Source organism: Rana temporaria, chromosome 1 (genome assembly GCF_905171775.1).
Source record: "Rana temporaria chromosome 1, aRanTem1.1, whole genome shotgun sequence".
Classification (NCBI taxonomy): Eukaryota; Metazoa; Chordata; class Amphibia; order Anura; family Ranidae; genus Rana; species Rana temporaria.
The window spans coordinates 359,253,904-359,278,973 of NC_053489.1; the positions used below are offsets into that span (position 1 = coordinate 359,253,904).

Below are 25,070 nucleotides of genomic sequence, written 5' to 3' on the forward strand. Positions count from 1 at the left end.
TTTACCAGAACGAGCGCTCCCATCTCATAACTTGCTTCTGAGCATGCACGTTTTTTTCCCGTCGTTAAAGCCTACACACGACCGTTTTTCACGACGTGAAAAACAACGACGTGAAAAACTACGCAAAAATTTTTAGCTTGTTCTACATTTTTAATACCCAATTTTCACGTTGAGAAAAATACTCTGGAGCCTACACTCGATCATTTTTAATGACCAATTAAAAAATTTGCATTTTTCTTGTCATGAAAAATGGTCGTGTGTACGCAGCATAAGATGCAGTTTCAGTATGTGAAGTGGGCATGATACTCCATGCCCACTTTGACAGACCTTCGATCCCTAGCACATCGGCCTCCAAACTGTGACCGGTAGGCCAAATGCGGCCCTTGGCTTGCGTTTATCTGGCTCTTGGGGGACTATCCTTCACACTGATATAAGGCAATATTCCTTCCACTGACACCAACAAATAGGCACCACTCTTTCCTCTGACACAAACAGTGGGGCATCATTTCTCCCACTGACCACAACAGTGGGGCACTATTCCTCCCACTGACACCAATGATGAGGGAACATTCCTTCCACTGACACCAATGATGGGGCACTATTAATTCCATTATTACCAATGATGGGGCACATTGCTTATTCCCACTGGCCACAGTTGGGCCCTCGCAAAGTCTAAAGGACAGTAACCTGGCCTTTCATTTGGAAAGTTTGGAGACCCCTGCCTTTTAAGATGTAAGGAAAGGTAAGCAGAAGCACACACGCATATTAAAAATCGCCTGCCAATTACTTCCTCTTTGGCAATGGTTTCCTGCTACGTAGACAGATGATGGTCATGCATGATTACAAAATCACTTGTTGATAAAGTGAATACGTGTGTTGGAAATGTGGTCACTACCAACATGCAGTTAAATTGCTCTTGATTTAAAGTTTTAATTGTAGTAATAGATTTAAAGAACTCCAGATGGAATGAAAGGTCTATGGGCCAGATTCACATAGGTTAGCGGATCTTTAGATCCACGTAACCTATGTGATTTAAGATCCGCCACCGCAAGTTTTTGAGGCAAGTGGGTAATTCACAAAACACTTACCTCAAAACTTGCGGCGGCGGATCGTAAATCCCCCGGCGGAATTCAAATTCCGCGGCTAGGGGGAGTGTAGTATTTAAATCAGGCGCGTCCCCGCGCCGATTTATATGCGCATGCGCCTTCTGCGAATTTTCCCGGCGTGCATTGCTCCCAATGACGTCGCTAGGACGTCATTGGTTTCGGCGTGAGCGTAACTTGCGTCCAGTGCTTTTGTGAATCGACGTACGCAAACAACGTAAAAAAAAAAATTGACGCGGGAACGACGGCCATACTTAACATGGCTGCGCCTCATAGAAGCAGGGGTAAGTATACGCCGGAAAAAGCCGAACTCAAACGACGTTCCCCCATTTTCGTAACTTAGGAGGCAAGTGCTTTGTGAATACAGCACTTGCCTCTCTGACTTAAGGCGGCGTAGCGTAAATAGGATACGCTACGCCGCCTCAAAGATGCGCCGCCGTACCTGAATCTGGCCCTATATGTTTCAGCCCTGGTTCACACTGCACACCATATTTGATTTACACCAGAATCACACCGCATTTTAGCCAATTTTGGAGCCAAACCAAAAAAAGATGTGGGAAGCTTTTTTGTTCACTTTGGAACCAGATAGTATGGGTATTTACACCCATGCAATCCGATTCAGGCAAACGCACTGCGAATTACGACCTGCTTTTGGGGTGTCGTTACAATGCGATTAAGTAAATGGGGCCCTTTTGCAAAGGCCCTGCAGCTGCATGCTTTTGCGGGGTCTTAAGAGGGTTATAGCAGGTGGTGCGAAAGCACCATAGCCCTGCCAGTTTTAACCCCTTTTTTGCTGTACTGCACAAGGTTGTAGGGCACTTTTAGAGCGGCATCATTCACTTGAATTGGTCATGCTTGTCAGGTGCTACACCCACCAATAATGACAGGGAGTATAACTTCTGCTGCGGCTGTGACATGTCAAAAACTTGTCTTAACTATAGGGTATTACCACCCTTCAAACTCCAAATGTATATGAACCCTTACTGTTCTGAGCCCCCTATAAGACTGCTTTCACACTGATGCGCTGCGGTTTACATCTGCAACTTTCCTGGGTTCGTTTTGGTGTGCTTTCAGAAAATGCACCAAACCTGCAGGATATAATAGAAATCTATGGCTAAGCACAGCAAACCCACAGGAAAGCTACAGGTACACTGCACAATTGGCGTCACCAGGGTTGGTGTCACCCGGTGCAAAACAAATTGGTGTCAGTCCCCCATTCAGTACAGACCCCCCCTCCACTAACTACAGACCTCCCTCCATTAAGTACAGACCCCCCTCCATCAGCATAGACCCCCCTCAGTGCAGACCCCATCAGCATACACCCCCCTCAGTGCAGACACCCCCCTCAGTGCAGGACCCCCCTCAGTGCAGACCCCCATCAGCATAGACCCCCGCAGTGCAGACCCTCCTCCATCAGCATAGACCCCCCTCAGTGTAGACACCCCCCAGTGCAGACCCCCATTCGCATAGACCCCCCTCAGTGCAAACCCCCCATCAGCATAGTTCCCCCTTAGTGCAGACCCCCTCCATCAGCATAGACTCCTCTCAGTGCAGACCCCTACAAATAGATACTGCCCACTGCAGACCCCCCTCCATCAGCATAGACCCCCCTTCATCATCATAGACCCCCAGACCTCCATGCATAGATACCCCCCAGTGCAGACCCCCTCCATCAGCATAGACCCCCTCAGTGCAGACCCCTACAAATAGATACCCCCCACTGCAGACCCCCCTCCATCAGCATAGACCCCCCTTAGTGCAGACCCCCTCCATCATCATAGACCCCCTTTGTGCAGACCCCCCTGCATAAACACCCCCCTCAGTGCAGACCCCCCTTCACCAGCATAGACCCCCCAGTGCAGACCCCCTCCATGAGCATAGATCAGCCTCAGTGCAGACCCCCAAACATAGATACCCCCCAATGAAGACCCCCTCCATCAGAATAGACCCCCTCCATCATCATAGACCCCCTTTGTGCAGACCCCCTGCATAGACACCCCCCTCAGTGCAGGCCCCTCTCCACCAGCATAGACCCCCCCAGTGCAGACCCCCCATCAGCATAGAAACCCCCCAGTGCAGACCCCCATCAGTGTAAACCCCCCATCATCATAGACCCCCCTCTGTGCAGACCCCCCTGCATAGACACCCCCTCAGTGCAGACCCTTCTCCACCAGCATAGACCCCCCAGTGCAGACCCCAAGTGCAGACCCCCCATCAGCATAGAAACCCCCCAGTGCAGACCCCCCATCAGTGCAAACCCCCCATCAGCATAGACCCCCTCTGTGCAAACCCCCCTGCACAGACACCCCCCTCAGTGCAGACCCCCTTCCACCAGCATGGACCCCCCAGTGCAAACCCCCATCAGCATAGACCCCCCTCTGTGCAGACCCCCCTGCATAGACACCCCCTCAGTGCAGACCCCCCTCCACCAGCATAGACCCCCCAGTGCATCCCCCAAGTGCAGACCCCCATCAGCATAGAAACCCCCCAGTGCAGACCCTTCATCAGTGCGAACCCCCCCATCAGTTTAGACCCCCCTCTGTGCAGACCCCCCCTGCATAGACACCCCCCTCTGTGCAGACCCCCCTCCATCAGCATAGACCCCCCAGTGCAGACCTCCCATCAGCATAGAAACCCCCCAGTACAGACCCCCCATCAGTGCAAACCCCCCTATCAGCATAGACCCCCTCTGTGCAGACCCCCCTGCATAGACACCCCCCTCAGTGCAGACCCCCCCTCCACCAGCATAGACCCCCCAGTGCAGACCCCCATCATCATAGAAACCCCCAGTGTAGACCCCCATCAGCATAGATCCCCCTCTGTGCAGACCCCCCTGCATAGACATCCCCCTCAGGCAGACACCCTCCACCAGCATAGACCCCCCAGTGCAGACCCCCATCAGCATAGAAACCCCCCAGTGCAGACCCCCCATCAGTGCAAACCCCCCCATCAGCATAGACCCCCTCTGTGCAGACCCCCTGAATAGACACCCCCCTCAGTGCAGACCACCCTCCACCAGCATAGACCCCCAGTGCAAACCCCCATCATCATAGAAACCCCAAGTGCAAACCCCCCATCAGCATAGACCCCCCTATGTGCAGACCCCCTGCATAGACACCCCCTCAGTGCAGACCCTCCTCCACCAGCATAGACCCCCAGTGCAGACCCCCCATCAGCATAGACCCCCCTCAGTGCAGACCCCCTGCATCATTATAGACCCCCCTCAGTGCAGACCCCCCTGCATAGACACCCCTCTATCAGCATAGACCCCCTCAGTGCAGACACCCCCTCCATCAGCATAGACCCCCTCAGTGCAGACCCCCACACATAGAGAACCCCCAATGCAGACCCCGCCATCAGCATAGACCACCCTCAGTGCAGGCCACCTCATCAACATAGACACCCCCCCAGTGCAGACCCCTCTCCATCAGCATAGACAGCCCCCTCAGTGCAGACCCCCTCCATCAGCATAGACACCCCCCAGTGCAGACCCCTCTCCCTCAGCATAGACCCCCCTCAGTGCAGACCTCCTCTCCACTTGTGCTAGTAGACCCCCCTCTCCCCTCCCATAGCGCCCCCTGCCCCCCTTAGGACACCAGTGCACTGCACTGCACCCATGGTGTGGGTAAAACGCATAGTGTGAAAACAGCCCTTTACTATTATGCCCAGTGTATTTTTTCACATTGACCTGAAGATATCTTCTTTTCTGCTGCTGGCACCACTCTGAGGACTGCTAGCCGGGATAAAAGGCGGAGTGTAGTTGGTATCACTCCGCATGGGACAGGAGCCGGCACTACAGAGGAGTTCTTGCTCCCTACTACAGCTCCAACTTTACAAGTAGTCCCTCTGCATTGCACTCAGTTTGGTGCTCTGGAATGGCTGGGTCAGCAAGCCCAGACCATGATCTACCAGTCACCTGTCCACGATCCACTGGTAGATCATGATCTATAGGTTGCGGACCCCCGAACCACACCTTTGCACACTGATACTAATATTCCAGCATTTCCCTTCTCCATCAGTTTCTCTCTCTCACTCAGGGGCAGGGGAGGGGAAAACAAGGATGGTGTGCAGATGCCCGACGTTTCCCTTATATGCGAAGGCAAATGCACGCAGGTCCCGCACACATATGATAACAGTGATTGCAGCACACATGTGAGGACACATGAAGCAAGCGCACCCGAGTGCCCCCATAGCAAGCGACTTGCTATGAGGGTACTCAGTGGTAGGGGAGGAGCCAGGAGCGCCAGCGGCTGATCCGAGAAGAAGAGGGTTAGGGCAGCCCTGTGCAAAACCTTTAGGCTGGGTCCACACTTATGGGAATTGGATGCGGTTTTCCCGCATCCAGGAAAGTGTGTTCGGCTCTCAGTGGAGCCGGTTCACACATCTCCAGGTAGCCGCCGTCTGCACTGGAAAAGGGTCCTGTGCTTCTTTGGCTCCGATTCGCACGTGAAACGGAGAACAGGGACGCACCGGACCCCTTGCTGTGAGCCACGGCCGCAGCTAGTGTGAACCTGGCCTTACACCGGGCAGGTAAATGTAACATGTTTGAAATTTTATTTTAAAAATATAATACATTTACAATCACTTTAAAAAGTTTTAGCTGGAGTTTGGCTTTAATTTGTTAGTCGAGTCCTTCTAAATCTGCTAGTGTATGTAACACTATCCTCTACCCAGATTGACAAAGCTGCTGACCAAGGGTGGTTACATTGCTCCTCCATAGATTCAGTGAAGGAGCAAGTGTAGCCTCCCTAAGACAGAAAGTCTGTTACTCGCTTGATCACCAGGAAAAAAAGAAAAAACGCAAAAAGCTTATAAAATTAATTAAAGCAGCCATCACATCTAAGGACTGGAAAACTGCAATATATTAACTTTTGCGGTTTAGACACTTTAATACATTGCCTGATCATTCCATAATTTAATACTAATTATTTTAAATTAGTCAGCTATCAACAATTGCTTTAATCACTCCCCTACAAAAGAATAACATTTTACAGGTAACTGAGCCTTGACAGTTGCCTTTTAGATATTTTGACTAATGTCAACTAAAGGTTACATTTTGGATTTTCAAGTTATTAGGTATAGATGAGAACTAAAATGTGTGTGTATGTATGTATGTATATATATATATATATATATATATATATATATATATATATATATATATATATATATATATATATATATATATATATATATATATCACACACACACACACACACACACACATTTTAGTTCTCATCTATACCTAATAACTTGAAAATCCCCCCCCAAAAAAAAAAAAATATATATAATATTAAATATATATTAAATATATATATTAAAGAAATAATTTATCTGTCTGAAAATCCCTTTAAGCTACTTTCCCTCTACAATCCAATCCATTTTGCCAGCATAGACTCACCTGTCAGGTAGGTGATGGTCACTGTGTGTAAGGGTTCAGGTGATGATAGAAGAATGACAGCTAGCATTCTGACAGAATGTTTAAAACAGGAAATATTTCTAACCTCTGTCAACCACAGGTTTCAGGATGGACCCCACCCAGGGGTACTGATAACCGGTAAAACTGTCAATACTGCTAGATTCTGCTTTGATCTTAATTTGTTTTGCATAACTGTTTTATAGTGTGATTGTATGTACATTTTTTAAAAAATAATTAAACTTATACTGTATCTAATTAAATAATTAAAGAGTCAGTTGTGCCTTTTTGTTTTCTTGTTTCATTGGTACATGGAATTATTTATGTGACATAAGATATATCTTGTCATAGATATGTCTGAAAAACAGCAGTGGAGAACGTCATATGTTTTCAATATATTTCCAAAGGATCAATCCAGCAGACATGAAAATGGAGGAATTTTGGGATTGTTAAGCAGGCCATACACGGACGAATTTCCAACACATTTTCTTTTCAAAATCAGAAAGTTTTTTTTTTTTGTGATCCGATGATGCCACCATTGATTTCCGAAATTCGGCCGACCAAGCCTTCATGTTGCTACAGAAAATAATTTTCGTGGCTGGGAATATTCTTTTCTCTCCGTGAATTTTCTTTACTTGCACATGCGCATTTTTTTTTCTATTACATTTCTCGCACGATTCTCCCATCATTGATTAGAAAATCGTTTGTTTTTCCAAAAATTTCCAACATGTCCGATTCCTCAAATTTGATTTCCGCACGAAAATCGGCTGTTGCTGCAGCCCACTAACGGTGCGAAATTCATGTTGAAATTCTTTCGAAATTAGTGTATGGCCGGCTTTAGGGAAAGTTTACACAGCCATCCAAAGAGACGGTTGGCACAGGTTTGTAATGTCTGACACCAAAAAACATTTACAACCTTGTATCCAGAGCCACATGATTCAAGCAAAGTCCAGTGCCTGTGTGGAAACTTTAAAAAAATTCCAGTGCTGCCTCGCCCTTAATAAAAAAAAAGCAAAGTTGAAGAGAAAACAGCTCTGCTCCAAGTGCCTTGGTACCTCCAATGGCGGCTGGTGCTCAACATTTTTGGGGGGCGCAAACAAACGAAAAAAACAAAACAATTGCAGCCTCGCTGTGCCCATCATACGCAGCTACTGTGCCCATCAATTGCAGCCACTGTGCCCATCAAACGCAGCCACTGTTCCCATCAAACCCAGCCACTGTGCCCATCAAGCGCAGCCACTGTGCCCATCAAATGCCATGCGATCAAACGCAGCCACTGTTCCATCATTTATCTCCACTGTGCCCATCAATTGTCACCACTGTGCCATGCCATCAAACGCACCCACTGTGCCATCAATTGTCACCACTGTGCCCATCAATTGTCACCACTGTGCCATGCCAAACGCAGCCACTGTACCATGCCATCAAACGCAGCCACTGTGCCATCAATTGTTACCACTGTGCCATCAATTGTTGTCACCAATGTGCCCATAAATTGTTACCACTGTGCCATCAATTGTTGTCACCAATGTGCCCATAAATTGTCACCACTGTGCCCATCAATTGTCGCCACTGTGCCCATCAATAATCAATTGTAGCCACTGTGCCCATCAATTGTAGCCACTGTGCCCATCAATTATAGCCACTGTGCCCCCTCCCCCCGCCACTTACCTTTTTGGGGTCAGCCACCCTGCTTCCACCGTCCCTCGATGTCTTCTCCCGTTGTCGATGATGCTTCAGCCAATCAGGTTACCGGTAACCAGAACCGGTGAACCTGATTGGCTGAGACACCTGTCAGTGTTATCCAGGGAACGCACCCGGTTTTGGAAAAAGTCAGGCGCTTTTTTCCCCACAGCAGATTGCGTTTTTGCATGTAGTAGACTTCAATAGACCAGTAGCAAAAACACATGTGTTGCATTTTTGATGCATTTGTGCATGTGTTTTTTTTTTCAATAGTAAAGGCTCCATAAAGGGTAAGTTCACCTTTACAGAAAATCTGTAAGGTGGACTTACACTGGATCCTCTCCCCATTCATGTCACAGAGTTAGAACTTTCTAGAAATCATTGTTGGAACTCTGTGATTGGTGTAACCAAAGCAAAAATATGCATGCATGTCAGGGTAGGAAAGGGGTAAGTTATTAGGTGGTGAATAGAAAAGCTGCCTGAGACATATCACAATGGAGAGGACTCAAGGTAACGCAACCCTACGGGTTTTAGTTACTAAAGCTGGAGAGTGCAAAATCAGGCTCACTTCTGCATAGAAACAAATCCGCTTCCAGGTTTTACTGCCAAAGCTTAATTGAACAAGCTCAGGTTAGAAGCTGATTGGTTTCCATGCAGAAGTGAGCCTGATTTTGCACTCTCCAGCTTTAGTATATAAACCCCTTACATGCTACCCCCCCCCCCCCAAAAAAAAACATTAAATATTTATACCTGCCACCTTTTGCCACCTACACCACCAGTTTTGCTCACTTGGAGTGAAAGGCTACCTGAAGACTCTTCAGAATACATAAAAATTTGGGATGTCAGATAATGGCATCCCCTTCTGTGCTCACCCGTTCCATTGGCTGACCCCTATAACACTGTAGCTGCTGACTTTTAATAAGGACACTTACCTGTCCTACTCGCCCGCGATGTCAGCTGCCCCGAGTCCAATCCCTTGATGCAAGCAGCTCCCGGAGCCGCCATCCTCAGTAAGGGAAACAGGTAGTGAAGCCGTGTGGCTTCACTGCCCGTTTCCTACTGTGCATGCATGAGCCGTGCGGCGCTTTTTGAATGGGCCGGCTGCTCTCTGGGACACACACAGTTCCCAGAAGGCAGTGCGCCCCATTCACAGGAAGACATCGCAGGAGGACGGAGGAAGAACACCCACCGTGGACGATGAAGAGGCAGATTACGGACTTCCGCATAGCAACTGCTATTTCTGGTAAGTATATATATATATATATATAAAAAAAAAAAAAAATGATTTTTTGTAGGATTTTTGCAAAAAAAATTTTTTTTTCAGGGTGGAACTCCACTTTAAGGGCCAGATTCAATGTATGTGAATGCAACTGAAGATAATATTAATCCTAACATAGTAATAATAACAGTACAAGTTTACCTCACTTTAAGGTGCTTCACTAATACAAAGCCAGGCCACCCTGAGGGAGCAGGCTGGTTCACTCTCTCAAGGCTCTGGCATCGCTGCAGGGTCTCCTCCCCTTCCCTGCAGTGATTAGTTTGTTCAACATATACTCACTCTCTCCATTGCTCTCATGCAGCTCCAACATGTCTCCAGGCTAGGGTTGCCATCTGTCCAGGATTCACCCGGACAGTTCGGATTTGGAATCATGCGTCCGGGTTTCAGACTGCCTGAAACCCACCCCCTTCCCCTCTGTGTCTGCCCACAGTCCAATCCTCGGCGCTGAGCCTCAGAAAAGGAGAATTTGGGCTGAAATTTGAAGTCCAGCAGCCTCAGAAACATCTGGATGAGAGGTGCTGACTGCCAAGGGGTGTGTGAGCTCACCATCTATCCCTGTCTGTGACCGAAGTTTCCCCCCACTTCTCTCTCCTGCCTCTGAGTGAGTACACCAAGGCAAATCAGAGCACCCCTTACATCAGAGTTCCCCTTTACACCAGAGACCACAGTGTTTTCCCTTACATCAGAGTCTTCTCCGTACATCAGAGTTCTCAGTGTTCCCCCTTAAATCAGGGTTCCCAGAGCATCCCTTATATTAGAGGCCCCAGAGTTCTCCCTTACATCAGAGACCGCAGAGTCCCCCCTTACAGTGAAAGGGAACTCTGCCAGTTCAGATGTAAAAAGGGAACTCTGTGGATTCTGCTGTAAAAGGGAAACTCTGTGTATTCAGATGTAAAAGGGAAACCCTGTGGATTCAGATGTAAAAGGGAAACTCTGTGTATTCCGATGTAAAAGGGAAACCCTGTGTATTCAGATGTAAAAGGGAAACTCTGTGTATTCAGATGTAAAAGGGAAACCCTGTGGATTCAGATGTAAAAGGGAAACTCTGTGGATTCTGATGTAAAAGGGAAACTCTGTGGATTCTGATGTAAAATGGAAACTCTGTGGATTCTGATGTAAAAGGGAAACTCTGTGGATTCTGATGTAAAATGGAAACTCTGTGGATTCAGATGTAAAAGGGAAACTGTAGATTCAGATGTAAAAGGGTAACTGTGGATTCAGATGTAAAAATAGAACTCTGTGGATTCAGATAAAAAAATGGAACTCTGTGGATTCAGATATAAAGGGGGACTCTTGTTATTAACCTCATATGATTAGAAATGTTATTTAATAGCAAAATATATGTAAAGTTTATATTATAAAAAAACAACAACCCGGTAAAGTGTTCGGGTTTGACTTAAAAAAAAAGGTGGCAACCCTACTCCAGACCCTTTCCTTCTGACACCCGGCCACGGATGCTGGCGTTATAAAGTGAAAACTGCCTTGCTGCACATTAGGATGGTTTTCACTTTATAGCAGTGCCCTAATCCCTATCCCGCTGTATGATAATGCTAATCAACAAAATACAAGAAACTTTGTATAACATTTACTTTTAACCACTTGCCGATCAGCCGCCACAGTTTTAGAATGGCACGGCTGGGCAAAACTACGTTACCTTACGTCGCCTTGCGATCGCTCCTGACAGAGCGAGAACCGGGATCTATGTGTGTTAGGGATGAGCTTCGTATTCGAGCTTAACTCATGTTCGACTCCAACATCGTATGTTCGATTGTTCATCGAATTATGAACGTTTTTTACCGCGTGTACGTTCGTGGATCGTCGTAAATAGCTAATTTGCATACTCAATGCGGAATACGACGAAAACGCCACCTAGCGGACGCCGAAAAATTGCATCTTAGATCCGAAGGCGTACAAAGACGTACGCCCCTCGGATCTAGCCGAGATGCCGTTGTATTTTTTTTTGAGGGTTCAAAACAAAGATACGACGCTGGAATTTTGAAATTAATAGATACGCCGGCGTAATTTCTTTGTGGATCTACCCCACAGTGTGTAGAGGATATATATGCATCCCAGGAGTTGTATATATATTTATACACTGTATAGTTTAGCTAGATCCGCTCTTCCTAATTTACTGGCAGGCAGGTGATTGTGCTAGCTGCAGTATTCTCATGTGGTGTACTGCCCGTGTCCTCTGCAGTGTGCACTTAAAGCTACGTGGTGTGTACTGCCCGTGTCCTCTGCAGTGTGCACCTAAAGCTACGTGGTGTGTGTACTGCCCGTGTCCTCTGCAGTGTGCACCTAAAGCTACATGGTGTGTACTGCCTGTGTCCTCTGCAGTGTGCACCTAAAGCTATGTGGTGGGTGTACTGTCTGTGTCTGCTATTTTTCTCAATGATTTTCATCCATATTGCAGGGACCAGACATTACATTAAAGCTGCAAGCAGTTTTAAATTACTTTTTTCTTATAGTAATTAAATTTTTTGCAGGGACAGTTCTAAACACGTGCCACTTTACAGACATACTATAGACACCCAGCAGGTACGATATTTAAAGGAATTTTTCTTTTTTTTTTTTTACTTTAAGCATCATTAAAATCACTGCTCCAGAAAAACGACCGTTTTTAAAACTTTTTTTCCATTGATACATGTTCCCTGGGGCAAGACCCGGGTCCCCAAACCCGTTTTCCGACAATAACTTGCATATTAGGCTTTAAAATGAGCACTTTTGAATTCGAACGTTCGAGTCCCATAGACGTCAATGGGGTTCTAAATGTTCGCGCAAACGGTCGGTCCGTTCAAAGGTTCTGGTGTGAACCGAACGGGGGGGTGTTCGGCACATCCCTAGTGTGTGTAAACACACAAATCTGGGTTCTCTCAGGGGAGAGAAGAGAGATTGTGTGCTCATACTAAGTATGAAAACCCATCTCTCTCTTCCCCTAGTCAGTCCCATCCCCCCTACAGTTAGAAACACACATGAGGGAACACATTTAACCCTTTGATCGCCCCCTTAGTGTTAACCCCTTCCCTGCCAGTCACAGTTATACAGTAATCAGTGCATTTTTATAGCACTGATCGCTGTATAATTGTAAATGGTCCCAAAAATATCGCAGTCCCGATAAAAATTGCAGATCGCCGCCATTACTAGTAAAAAAAATAATAATAATAAAAGTGCCATAAATCTATCCCCTATTTTGTAGACGCTATAACTTTTGCACAAACCAATCAATATATGCTTATTGCGATCTTTTTTTACCAAAAATATGCAGAATCGGCCTAAACTGAGGAAAAAAAATATTTTTTTTGAAACAATATAAAAAAATTGGGCTAGCTTTACAGTTATTTTCCAAAAAAGTGCGCTTGTAAGACCGATGCGCAAATACGGTGTGACAAAAAGTATTGCAATGACCGCCAATTTATTCTCTATGGCAGGGGTCTCCAAACTGCGGCCCAGGGGCTTTCTTTGCCTTTATACGGCCCTTGGGGCACTAATCCTCTCACTGATATGAGACACTATTCTGACATCTAACACCAACAATGGGGCACCATTTCTTATACTGACACCAATAATGGAGCACAATCACTCCCTATGATACCAAAGATGGGGCACTCTTCCTCCAAACCTGACACCAAATGTGGTGATGTTTACTCCTACTGATGGCAGAAAAATTTCCGCTCCCGCTGGCCACGATCCGGCTCTCCTAAAGTCTGAAGGACAATAAACCGGCCCTTTGTTTAGAAAGTATGGAGACCCCTGCTCTAGGGTGTTAGAAAAAATATATATATAATGTTTGGGGGTTCTAAGTAATTTTCTAGCAAGAAAAAAAGTTTTTAACTTGTAAACACCAAATCTCAGAAAGAGGCTCGGTCCTTAACCGGTTAAAGACCGGCTCAGGCACATATACGTTGGCAGAATGGCACGGCTGGGCAAAGTGACATATATATACGTCACTTTGAATTTCCCGCGGTGTGGGCGCGTGCACACTCCCCTGCCGTGAGCTTTGTGACCGTGCCTGATCGCTGTACAAATTTGAATGGTAACAAAATAGCGTCAAAAGTGTCCGATATGTCCGCCATAATGTCGCGGTTACGATAAAAATCGCTGATCGCTGCTATTACTAGTAAAAATAAATTATTAATAAAAATGCTATAAAACTGCCCCCTATTTTGTAGATGCTATAACTTTTGCGCAAACCAGTCAATAAACGCTTATTGCGATTTTTTTTTACCAAATATATGTAGAAGAATACGTATCGGCCTAAACTGAGGAAAAAAATATATTTTTGGGGGGTATTTATTATAGCAAAATGTAAAAAATATTGTTTTTTATTCAAAATTGTCGCTCTATTTTTTTTTATAGCGCAAAAAAAAAACCGCAGAGGTGATCAAATATTACCAAAAGAAAGCACTATTTGTGTGAAAAAAAGGACGAACATTTTTGTTTGGGAGCCACGTTGCACGTCGCGCAATTGTCAGTTAAAGCGACGCAGTGCGGAATCGCAAAAAGTGGCCGAGTCATTTGGCAGCCAAATGGTTCGGGGCTGAAGTGGTTAAGTGGTTAAAATGCTCCTAAACGCAAACGCGGCTAAACACGGCACGTAAACAAGGCTAAATGGATGTTTTAAATTTCAGTTCATATCTATAAAACTTGTGAAAAGGAACAAAAAAGCTCCATCTGCTGGCTGGACAGAAGATGACATAATACATAATATTCAGATTTACCTGACTACCTAAAAGTTAAAATATAAAGAAAATACACACAAAACATCTCAAAATAATACTAAAATAATACTAAAGAGATGCTATAAAAGCTAAACAAAAGTTATCATCTTACTTAGTTGTCTGGGTCCAGCAAGCCCTCTGCAAGGAGATCATTTGACATTGATGTTTGCAGAACTAAGTAGAAATCATCTGTTTCATCTGGTGCTGCCTGTTACTTCATAATATTATGCATTTTCTTCTTTCTTTTGTTTGCTGGTAATTGGGATGGAAAGGAAGACTGACAAATAACACATTATTGCCAAAGCTCTTTAAAAGAGGAACGGAGAGTAGTGTCCTCCCCAGCTGTCTGTGAGCCCAAGTTCACACTGGGCTGCAGGAATGAAGCCATGCGAGTTCAAGGGAACTCACATGATTTCACTCCCGCCTGTCAGTCACCATTTCAGAGACATCTGTGCAGGTTTAAATCACAGCTGGAAATCACAAAAAGTAGTACAGAAACGACTTTTTGAAATCGGTGCAGTGCTGCAGATGCGGTGTTGCACCGATTAGAAGGGTGCTATTACCGGCAATTGCCAGTAATTGCCGTCGATTTGACATGTCAAATCGTACCAATATGAACCAGGGCTAAGACAGAGAGGCCCAGATTCAAGAAGCACTTGCGCCCGCGCAACCATAGGCTACGCAGCGCAAGTGCTTACTTGCTCCGGTGTAACGAGTGCTCCTGATTCAGGAACCTCGTTACACCGACTGCAGGCTAAAATCTGCGCGGCATAAGGCTCTTATGCCTCGCAGATTTTAGGCTGCATTCTTGCGGGGGCCGCTAGGGGGCGCTCCCATTGTGTATCAGCGTGTAGTATGCAAATTGCATACTACCACTGATTCACAAGCTTGCGCGGGCCCCGCGCAAGCCAGGTACGGAGTTTCCGTACGGCTTTTTTTAGCGCAAGGCTGCCCCTTCTAATAGTAGGGGCAGCCAATGCTAAAGTATAGCCGGCCTTCCCGCGCCGTGAAATTTGAATTTCACGGCGTTTGCGTAAGTGAAACGTGAATGGCGCTGGACGCCATTCACGTTCACTTAGAAGCAAATGACGTCCTTGCGACGTCATTTGCCGCAATGCACGTCTGGAAAGTTTCCTGACGGAGCATGCGCTGTACGCTCGGCGCGGGAGCGCGCCTAATTTAAATGATTCCCGCCCCCGGCGGGATCATTTAACTTGCGCGCGCTTACGCCGGGCAAATTTGCCGGCGCGCCCTCGCAATTCACGGAGCTACTGCTCCGTGAATCGAGGGCAGCGCAAAATATTTGCGGGGGCGCAGGGCAAAATCGTTGCCCTGCTCCCCCGCAAATATTGCGCAATTCTACTTGAATCTGGGCCAGTGTCTGTAATAAATATGCAGTGTATAGATTTTGGGGTTTGCTTATACCATAAAGGAGTTTTCCTGCACTGAAGGAATATTTTAAGTAAGTGGTGTTTTTGGTATTCACATTGCTTCTTTTCAAAATCTTTAAATTGGTTATAAACCCCTGCAATGAAAAAAAGAAGGTGATTGACAGTTAGAGCTGTGCATGTTTCCCTATGAGCCTCTGTAGAGGGGTATGTCTTTTTCCACCACTTGGGTCTCAGATTACACTCTGCCATGAAGACCAAGGAACCCTCCAAACAAGTAAGGCCCCTTTCACACTGGGACGGGAGGTGCGCTGACGGTATAGCGCCACTATTTTTAGCGACGCTATACTGTCGGAATTGCCGCAGAATTGCGGCGGTATTCGGCCTCTAGCGGTGCAGTTTTACCCCTGCTAGCGGCCGAAAAAGGGTTAATACTGCTGGCAATGTGCCTCTGCAGAGGCGCATTGCTGGCGGTATTACCGGAAGGTGCGCTGACGGTATAGCACCACTATTTGTAAACACACCGCTCCTCTCACCGCTCCAAAGATGCTGCTGGCAGGACTTTTGGAGCGGTCCCGCCAGCGCATCGCCTCAGTGTGAAAGCACTTAGGCTTTTACATTGGGACTACAGGGCAGGGGTTTTCCAGACGGTATTTTTAGCGCTAAACCGCCTGAAAAACTCCTCAGTGTGAAAGGGGTCTAAGGGACAATGTTGTTGAGAAGTACAAGTCAGGGTTAGGTTATAAAAACATATCCAAATCTTTAATGATCCCTGGGGCACCATCAAATCTCTCTGTCAGGACCTGGGCTTGAACCTGGGACCTCTTCTGTGTCTGGCATTGACTCTTCCCACTGAGCTATCTGGGATGCTGGACAGTTCCCTGCCTGATCGATAGATAAACCTACCTGCTCCATTAGACTACTCTGCTTGGTGTCTTGATTGCTGTTGAACCTTGAACCCCTTGCTCCTCCCATGAACTTCCTATAAAAGCCTTGTCTCAGCACTTGTCTCAGCACTTCCTCTTTGCTAGGTTATTGTGCCTTCCCTGCCAGTGCCTTGTTGTTGTCGTTCCTGCTGCCATTTGTACCTATACAACCACTTGTGATTGACCCTTGGCTTGTTCCTGGACTACTCTACTGCCTGATCTCAACCTGCAACCACCTGTGTTTGACCCTCGGGTTCCTGGACTACTCTACTGCCTGATCCCAACCTGCAGCCACTCGTGATTGATCCCTTGGCTTGTTTACTGACCACGCTGCTGTTTCATCCTTGTCTGTTTATCCACTATTGGACCCCGGCTTGCTCATACCCTGGTGGGGCAAGCTTGAGGACTGCGACCTGGTACTAGCTTGCAGCTAAATCCATCTCCACCATCAGGAGCTCTGGGGAAAACCAGCTAGTACTTAGACTCTGCACCTCAGGGGAGCCTGTGTCATCTGCCAGAAGTGACTGCCTGTATGCCTGTCCTGCCACTTCTATTGCAATTGGTCTTCAAGCCCGACGCCTGATCGTGACAGTATCATAACCAAATGGAAAGAACATGGCACAACAGCAAAGCTGACAAGAGACAGCCGCACACCAAAACTCACGGACCGGGCAAAGAGGGCATTATTTAGAGAGGCAGCACAGAAACCTAAGGTAACCCTGGAAGAGCTGCAGAGTTCCAAAGCAGAGACTGGAGTATCTGTACATAGGACGACAATAAGGTGTACACTCCATAGAGTTGGGCTTTATGGCAGAGTGGCCAGAAGAAAGCCATTACTTTCATTACATTACTTTGCGAAAAGGCATGTGGAAGACTCCCAAAATGTATTGAGGAAGGTGCTCTGGTCTGATGAGAATAACATTTTACTTTTTGGCCATCAAAGAAAACGCTATGTCTGTCGCAAACCCAACACTTCAAACAAAGAACACCATCCCTGTAGTGAAATATGGTGGTGGCGGCATCATGCTGTGGGGATGTTTTTCAGCAGTTGGGACTGGGAAACTGGTCAGAGTTGAGGGAAAGATGGATGGTACTAGACAAGTGCACTGCCGAAAAATCAGTTTTTTTTTCTGAAATTCGAAAATCCAAATTTTCTAATTTTGGAATTTGGAATTTTCGAAAATCTGAAAAAATTAAAGAAAATCCAGTAAAATTCTAAATAACTAACAACTATTAAATTACAGGTATTGGAAATTCCTTTCAAATTTGGCTGTTCGTGAATGTAAAGCCTCATACACACGATCGAAACTTCAAACAAACTTTTCCGTGGAATTTTGTCCGCAGGGAGTTGGCCATGAACTTGGTATGCATACACACTGCAGGATTTTTTAGGCAACAAACACCAACATAGTGACGTTTCAACATACTGATGACCTTTAAAAAGAGGAAGTTCAATTCTCCGGCGTCACCCTTTGGGCTCCATCTGCTAATCTCGCGTTAGTAGAAGTTTGGTCAGTGTTGATTCGCACTTTTTTAGTTTTGTGCTATTTTGTTTGTTTCTGAGTGGTCGTTCGTCAGCCAGCCATGTTGCGCAATCCTACGAGAGAGCTTGCTATTTATGGGCTTGGAGTTATGGCTTTGACTCTAGCCCGGTCCAGGAGTAGGAGGCGGAGTGTTTGGACCAAAAATTGGTTGCTTAATCGTCACCAATTTTGGCATATGCCATTGCTACGGGAGCTCCAGGAGAATAATCCTAATGATTTTAGGAACTACAATATCTCCGGATGACCGACTCCTGCTTTCAGCATCTCTTGTCCTTGCTGTCCCCCTATATTAGGAAGCAGGACACCTGCATGAGGACTGCTATTCCAGCAGAGCAAAGGCTCATAGCCACCTTGCGGTACTTGGCAACAGGGAGAAGTCTCCAGGATATCAAGTTTACCACTGAGATCTCTCCCCAGGCTCTGGGAGTCATTATTCCCGAGACCTGTTGTGCCATCATTCAAGTCCTGCACAAGGACTATATTCGTGTAAGTTTTATTCTTTAATATCACATTCTATGTACTTCATGGTTTCTAATGTGTTATTTATTTTTTTATTCCATCATTCCCATTATTGTAATATGCTGTGAATGTCCTCTTTGTCCTCATGCATGCTGTAAGCATTTTCTTGGCCTACATGCATATTTGCCTTCACTAACCTCCCCAGCAAGCTACCCTGGGCCCATACACACCTAGCATATTTAACAATGTTTTTGGATGCTTAATTTTTACCCTAAACACCCCCTAAAATATGTCACAATCGTATTGTTATCCTCAAATTAATGCAGAGTGCAAGAGACCCTTTTTCGGGGTGCACAAACTCTTTTGTAACCCTCCCCAAAATGCTGAGTCAACTGATACAACTACTCTATCTGCTGACTTTGCAAAACCCATACACAGTATACCTCTTTTGTTGTGGTAAGATTTCTGCATGAATTCTCCAAAGCATATAGTACCCTATACATTTTTGTTCTCCTATTATTTTAATGGTAAGATATGTATGTCAAAATGTGCTTATATTTAGACATTGTGGGCCAGATTCACAAAGGTTAGCGGATCTTTAGATCCGTGTAACCTATGTGAATTAAGATCCGCCCTCGCAAGTTTGTGAGGAAAGTGTCAAATTCACAAAACACTTACCTCCAAACTTGCGACGGCGGATCCTAACTCCCCCAGCGGAATTCAAATTCCGCGGCTAGGGGAGTGTCATATTTAAATCAGGCGCGCTCCCGCGCCGATTTAAATACGCATGCGTCGTCCGGGGAATTTCCCGGCGTGCATTGCTCCCACTGACGTCAATAGGACGTCAGTGGTTGCGACGTGAGCGGGACTTGCGACGCGCGTGTTCCTGAATCGGTGTACGCAAACGACGTAGGGAATTTCTAAATCGACGCGGGAACGACGGCCATACTTAACAATACTTACCCCTGCTTTTAGCATGGGTAAGTATACGACGGGTACCGCGCTACGGAAACGACGTAAGAACACCGCGTCGGGTCCGCGTACGGTCGTGAATTTCGCGTATCTCGCTGATTTACCTATTATTCAGTGTAAATCAGCGGGAACGCCCCCGGCGCCATTTTTAAATCAAAAAAAAGATCCGACAGTGTAACACAGTGTGACACTGTCGGATCTTAGCCCTATCTATGCGTATCTGATTCTATGAATCAGGTGCATAGATAGGACCAGAAAAAATCCGAGATACGATGGTGTATCTGAGATACACCGTCGTATCTCTTTTGTGAATCTGGCCCTGTGTATTTTTTTTTTTGTATTATGGCACTTCTTATCTGCCCACTGGGCTGCCAATATTGAAAAGACGGAGGGGCTTGCAAAATTAACCTTCATTTTTTCTGCATTTAGCTCTCATGGAAGTGGAGAGGGTTACCTGTCCAAAACCTCTACCCATTCAACCTCACTGCCCTAACATTTTTAGAATGTGCCACCAGAGGGGGTGAGGAAGCATATAAGTAGAACTTACCCTTTTTAGTGGAAATACTCATTTAAATGTTCTAGTTTTATGTTGTCCAAGAATGTATGTGTCAAATATGGTTGCAATTTTATGTGCTCAAGTAGTAATACATGTTTCTTTGTTTGACTCCACAGTTTCCTTCCAACCCCCAGTAATGGCTGGATGTGGCGACCCAGTTTGCCAATTTGTGGAATTTCCCCAACTGTGGGGGTGCCATTAATGGGAAGCATGTGAGGATTGTCCCACCACCCGACTCAGGATCAAATTTCTGTGCGGAAGCATGAGATCGGTGCATTTTTTTTCACGATCTAATGCTTTCCAGCCTGGAGGAGAAAGCGTAAAAATAAAAGAAATTGAGTAAAATAAAAAATAAAATAATACGTTTTTTTTTTTAAACGCCCCTATCCCCGGTAGCTAGCGCTCAGAAGCGAACACACACGTAAGTCCCGCCCACATATGTAAACGCCGTTCAAACCACACATGTGAGGTATCGCCGCGTGCGTTAGAGCGCCAGCAACAATTCTAGCACTAGACCTCCTCTGTAACTCTAAATTTGTAACTTGTAAAAAAAATATAAGCGACGCCTATGGAGATTTTTAAGTACTGACGTTTGGCGCCATTCCATGAGTGTGCGCAATTTTAAAGCGTGACATGTTAGGTATCTATTTACTCGGCATAACTTCATCTTTCACATTATACAAAAAAATTGGGCTAACTTTACTGTTTTGTTATTTTTTAATTCACAAAACCGTGAATTCCCCAAAAAAGGCGTTTGAAAAATGATTGCGCAAATACTGTGCGAGATAAAAAGTTGCAATGGCCGGCATTTTATTCCCTAGGGTGTCTGCTAAAAAAAAACATATATATAGTGTTTGGGGGTTCTGAGTAATTTTCTAACAAAAAAATTATGATTTATGCATGTAGGAGAGAAGTGCCAAAATAGGCCCGGTATGGAAGTGGTTAACAAAAGCCACAAAACACACTGGGGTTATTTAATAAAGGAAAATCCACTGTGCACTTGCTGTAGATCTGAGGGGGACATGCAAGGAAAATAAAAAACAGCATTTTTGTTTGCATGATAAAATCAACAGAGTTTCCCCTCTACAGCGACTGCACTTATAAGTGCACTTGTAGTGACAAGTGGATTTGCCTTTAGTAAATCAACCCCAGTGTGTCAACATGTGCTATCTCCCATCTAGGGAGATCAATGTACGCGTTGTTCGGGTGCAACCCCTTCCTCAAAACTAAAGTAAGTGTCCTTTTGTAAATAACCCCCCACTGTGTGTTTAGTGGCTTTTGAAAACTCCATGGAGGGAAAGTCACATCATTTTGATCACGAGGGAAATTTAATGTTTGTGTCCTAATTTGTGTGCTTCTTCAAATTTTGGCTTTTTAAATTAAAAACACACATCAAGTCAAATCAAACCATTATACTTAGGGCAGTGTTTCTTAACTCTCTTTCTCCAGATGCATTGCCAGGTCCTGTTTTCTCTATTTGTAACTTTTGCCACAGGTGATGTTGTAATTTTTGAGTTAAATAATTGACACAGTCTTTTTTTATACTGCCTAAAATAAAGAAAACAGGACATGAGAGGTAAGGAAGTGCTCCTCTTCATCCCTCTGTTCTGCCTCAAGTGCCCTGGCCATTATTCCACGCAGTGTGTGCTCCAAAAGGTGGACAAGAGGGACAGTGTCACTGATGCATGCACTGTCACTGCTTACCATCCTCGTGGCCTCCTCAAATGGTGACAGGACAGTGCATGCATCCCTGATCATGACCCACTAGCGTGGCAAAAAAAAAACAAGCTCTTCTGACCCTGTCCTGGTGCCATATTGGCACAGATACTCATTGATGGCCGTCTGCTGCGTGTGCAGCCGCTGTAGCATGGCAAAGGTTGAGTTCCACCTGGTGAGCATGTTAAGCCCCATACACACTATCAGTTTTCCTGATGGTTTTCTCTTCAGGTTTACCAAAACCATCTAATATGAGGTCAAACCTTAAGCGTTTCAATTTGAATGCAATCAGGCAGGTCCCTGTACTACATGGTTTTGGTAAACCTGAAGAGAAAATCAGCAGGAAAACTGACAGTGTGTATAGCCCCATACAGATTAGGCAGTTCTTGGGCAGGTTGTATTCCTTTTGGAGGTCAGCCAGCTGAGCACTGGCATTATATGACCGGCGGAAATGCACACAGAGTTTCCTGGCCTTCCTCAGGACATCCTGTAAGCCCAGGTACCTGCCCAAGAACCGCTGCACCACCAAGTTAAGGATGTGAGCCAAACAGGGCACATTGGTCAGTTGTCCCTGTCGGAGGGCGGAGAGGAGGTTGGTGCTTCTTTTTTTTTTTTTTATTTAAGTATGATTTTCTTGGTTATACTTTTGTTAATTTTCTGAGTATCATATGCACTTTTGTTTTCAATTTTAGAATTTGGATGACAGAGAATATGTCTACAATTTTTTTTTTTTTTTTTTTATGTTGTGAATGCACAAGAAACAAAATGGCCTCAGCTGATGTCTATAGAAGTGTGGAGAGCGATGTGCGTGGTTCAGGCTGGTCTGACCAAAATCACAGCCCGTTGTAGTACCACAGCCTGGGGACATATATGTCATCTGCTGCTGCTCCTGATCTCTTGGAGTCCACAACCTTCTTGTGCTCCCTATTGTATGCACTCCTCAGGTTCCCAATTTTGCTTTTCACATTATTGATGTCTGTCCTGGGGTACAGAGGCTTCACCAGTTGATCTATTACTGCCTTCCTCTTGATATGCCATTCTTGTGCTTATTATTAAAAATAAATAAATATTAGCAAAATTATTTTCTTATGTGTTTAATATCTGACAGTTTGCATATATCAATGATTGATTGCCTTTCCATAAGAATGAATGAGAATTTTTTTTGCTTGTGGAAGGGGTTAGTGACTGTACTGCTTCACGTGGACCGTACATCTTCAATCTCACAGGAGCATTGATAGGCAAATTTAAGACACTATGATGATTCTGGAAGGGGAATAAAGGATAACATTATGAAAAATGTAAAACTCTACATAGAAACATAGATGTAAAACAGCGATCTCCAAACTGTGACCCTGAGGCCAGATGCATAGTAACATAGGTACATAGTTAGCCAAGTTGAAAAAAGACACAAATTCATCTAGTTCAACCAAAAAAATAAAAAACATACAATCCCATATACATAATTCTATGCCCACAGTTGATGTACACCTAGGAAAGAATCCAGGCCTTTTTTAACCGCTTCCCGACCGCTGCACAAACGTATACGTCGATAGAATTGCACGGCTGGGAAAATGGGCGTTCATATACGTCCCCTTTAATTTGCTTGAACGCACACTCCGGCGGTGGCGTGCTTGCGACCCTGTCGCCAGCTCCGTGACCGTGCCCGCGGGACCCGCGGACTCGATGTCCGCTGGTGCCCCGTGATTGGGTCAGAGAGCTGAAGAACGGGGAGATGTCAGTGTAAACACAACATCTCCCCGTTCTTCCTAGAGACATGTCACCGATTGTCTGTTCCCTGTCATCAGGAACAGCGATCAGTGACTTGTCACTCGTAGCCGCGCCCCCTAACAGTTAGAATCACTCCCTAGGACACACTTAACCCCTTTCTAGCCCCTACAGGTTAACCCCTTCAATGCCAGTGTAATTTTTACAGTAATCAGTGCATTTTTAGAGCACTTATCGCTGTAAAAAATGACAATGGTCCCAAAATTGTGTCAAAAGTGTCCGATGTGTCCGCCATAATGTCTCAGTCATGATAACAATCGCTAATCGCCGCCATTACTAGTAAAAAAATATATTTATAAAAATGCCATAAAACTATCCCCTATTTTGTAGACCAGGGGTCCTCAAACTTTTTAAACAGGGGGCCGGTTCACTGTCCCTCAGACCGTTAGAGGGCCGGACTATAAAAAAAAAACTATGAACAATTTCCTATGCACACTGCACATATGTTATTTTGAGCCCACCCTCACCGTCATTTCAAGCCATCATTGCAAGCCCACCCTCACTGTCATTTCAGACCATAATTGCAAGCCCCCCTCACCACCATTTTAAATTCATGCCATCATTGCAAGCCCCTCACGATCATTGCAACCCTCCCCCATCATTATGAGCCCCTCAATGCAAGCCCCACCGTCACAATCATTAATTGCAAACCGATCATGATCATTGCAAGCCCCCCCCACCTCACCATCATCATCCCCTCATTGCAAGCCCCCCCTCGCCATCATCATTGTAAGCCCCTCATTGCAAGCCCCCCTCCCCTCACAATCATTAATTGCAAGCCGATCAAGATCATTGCAAGCCCCCCCAATCATCATCATCATCCCCTCATTGCAACCCCCCCTCACCATCATCAGCCCCTCATTGCAACCCCCCCTCACCATTGCAAGCCCCTCATTGCAAGCCCCCCTCCCCTCACAATCATTAATTGCAAGCCGATCAAGATCATTGCAAGCCCCCCCAATCATCATCATCATCCCCTCATTGCAACTCCCCCTCACCATCATCAGCCCCTCATTGCACCCCCCCCCCCTCACCATTGCAAGCCCCTCATTGCAAGCCCCCCCCTTCATCATTACATCATCAGCCCCTCATTGCAAGCCCCCCCCACCATCATCATCATCAGCAACCCCACCATCATCATTTCATCATCATTACATCATCATTTCATCATCATCAGCCCCCCCCCACCATCACCATCATCATTACATCATCATTTCATCATCATCAGCCCCCCCTACCATCATCATCATTACATTATTATCAGCCCCCCACCATCATCATCATCATCATCATTTCATCATCATCAGCCCCCCTCACCATCGCAAGCCCCCCCCCTCACCATCGTAAGCCCCTCACAGCCTTTCTCCTTACTGTGCCAAACTGCTGTCACGGTCCCGCTGTGTCACGGTCCCGCTGTGTCACGAAGCTCACAGTGTTGGTAACAGTTCTGGCGCGCTGTGATAAATGTCCCACCCTCCTCCTCTTAGACCAGCTTGTGTGATAGACAGAACACTGGCTCTTTCAC

General features: G+C 45.7%; 1 protein-coding gene across 1 annotated transcript in view; it reads right to left on the reverse strand.

The window, feature by feature from the left end:
• S1PR4 (sphingosine-1-phosphate receptor 4) overlaps positions 1–6,566 on the reverse strand; it is a 42,359-nt gene extending 35,793 nt beyond the window's left edge. Inside the window, exon 1 of the mRNA XM_040321750.1 lies at positions 6,505–6,566. The gene's annotated coding sequence lies outside the window, so the exon portion shown is untranslated. The remainder of the gene's footprint in view (positions 1–6,504) is intronic.
• Between the last annotated feature and the right edge of the window lie 18,504 nt (positions 6,567–25,070).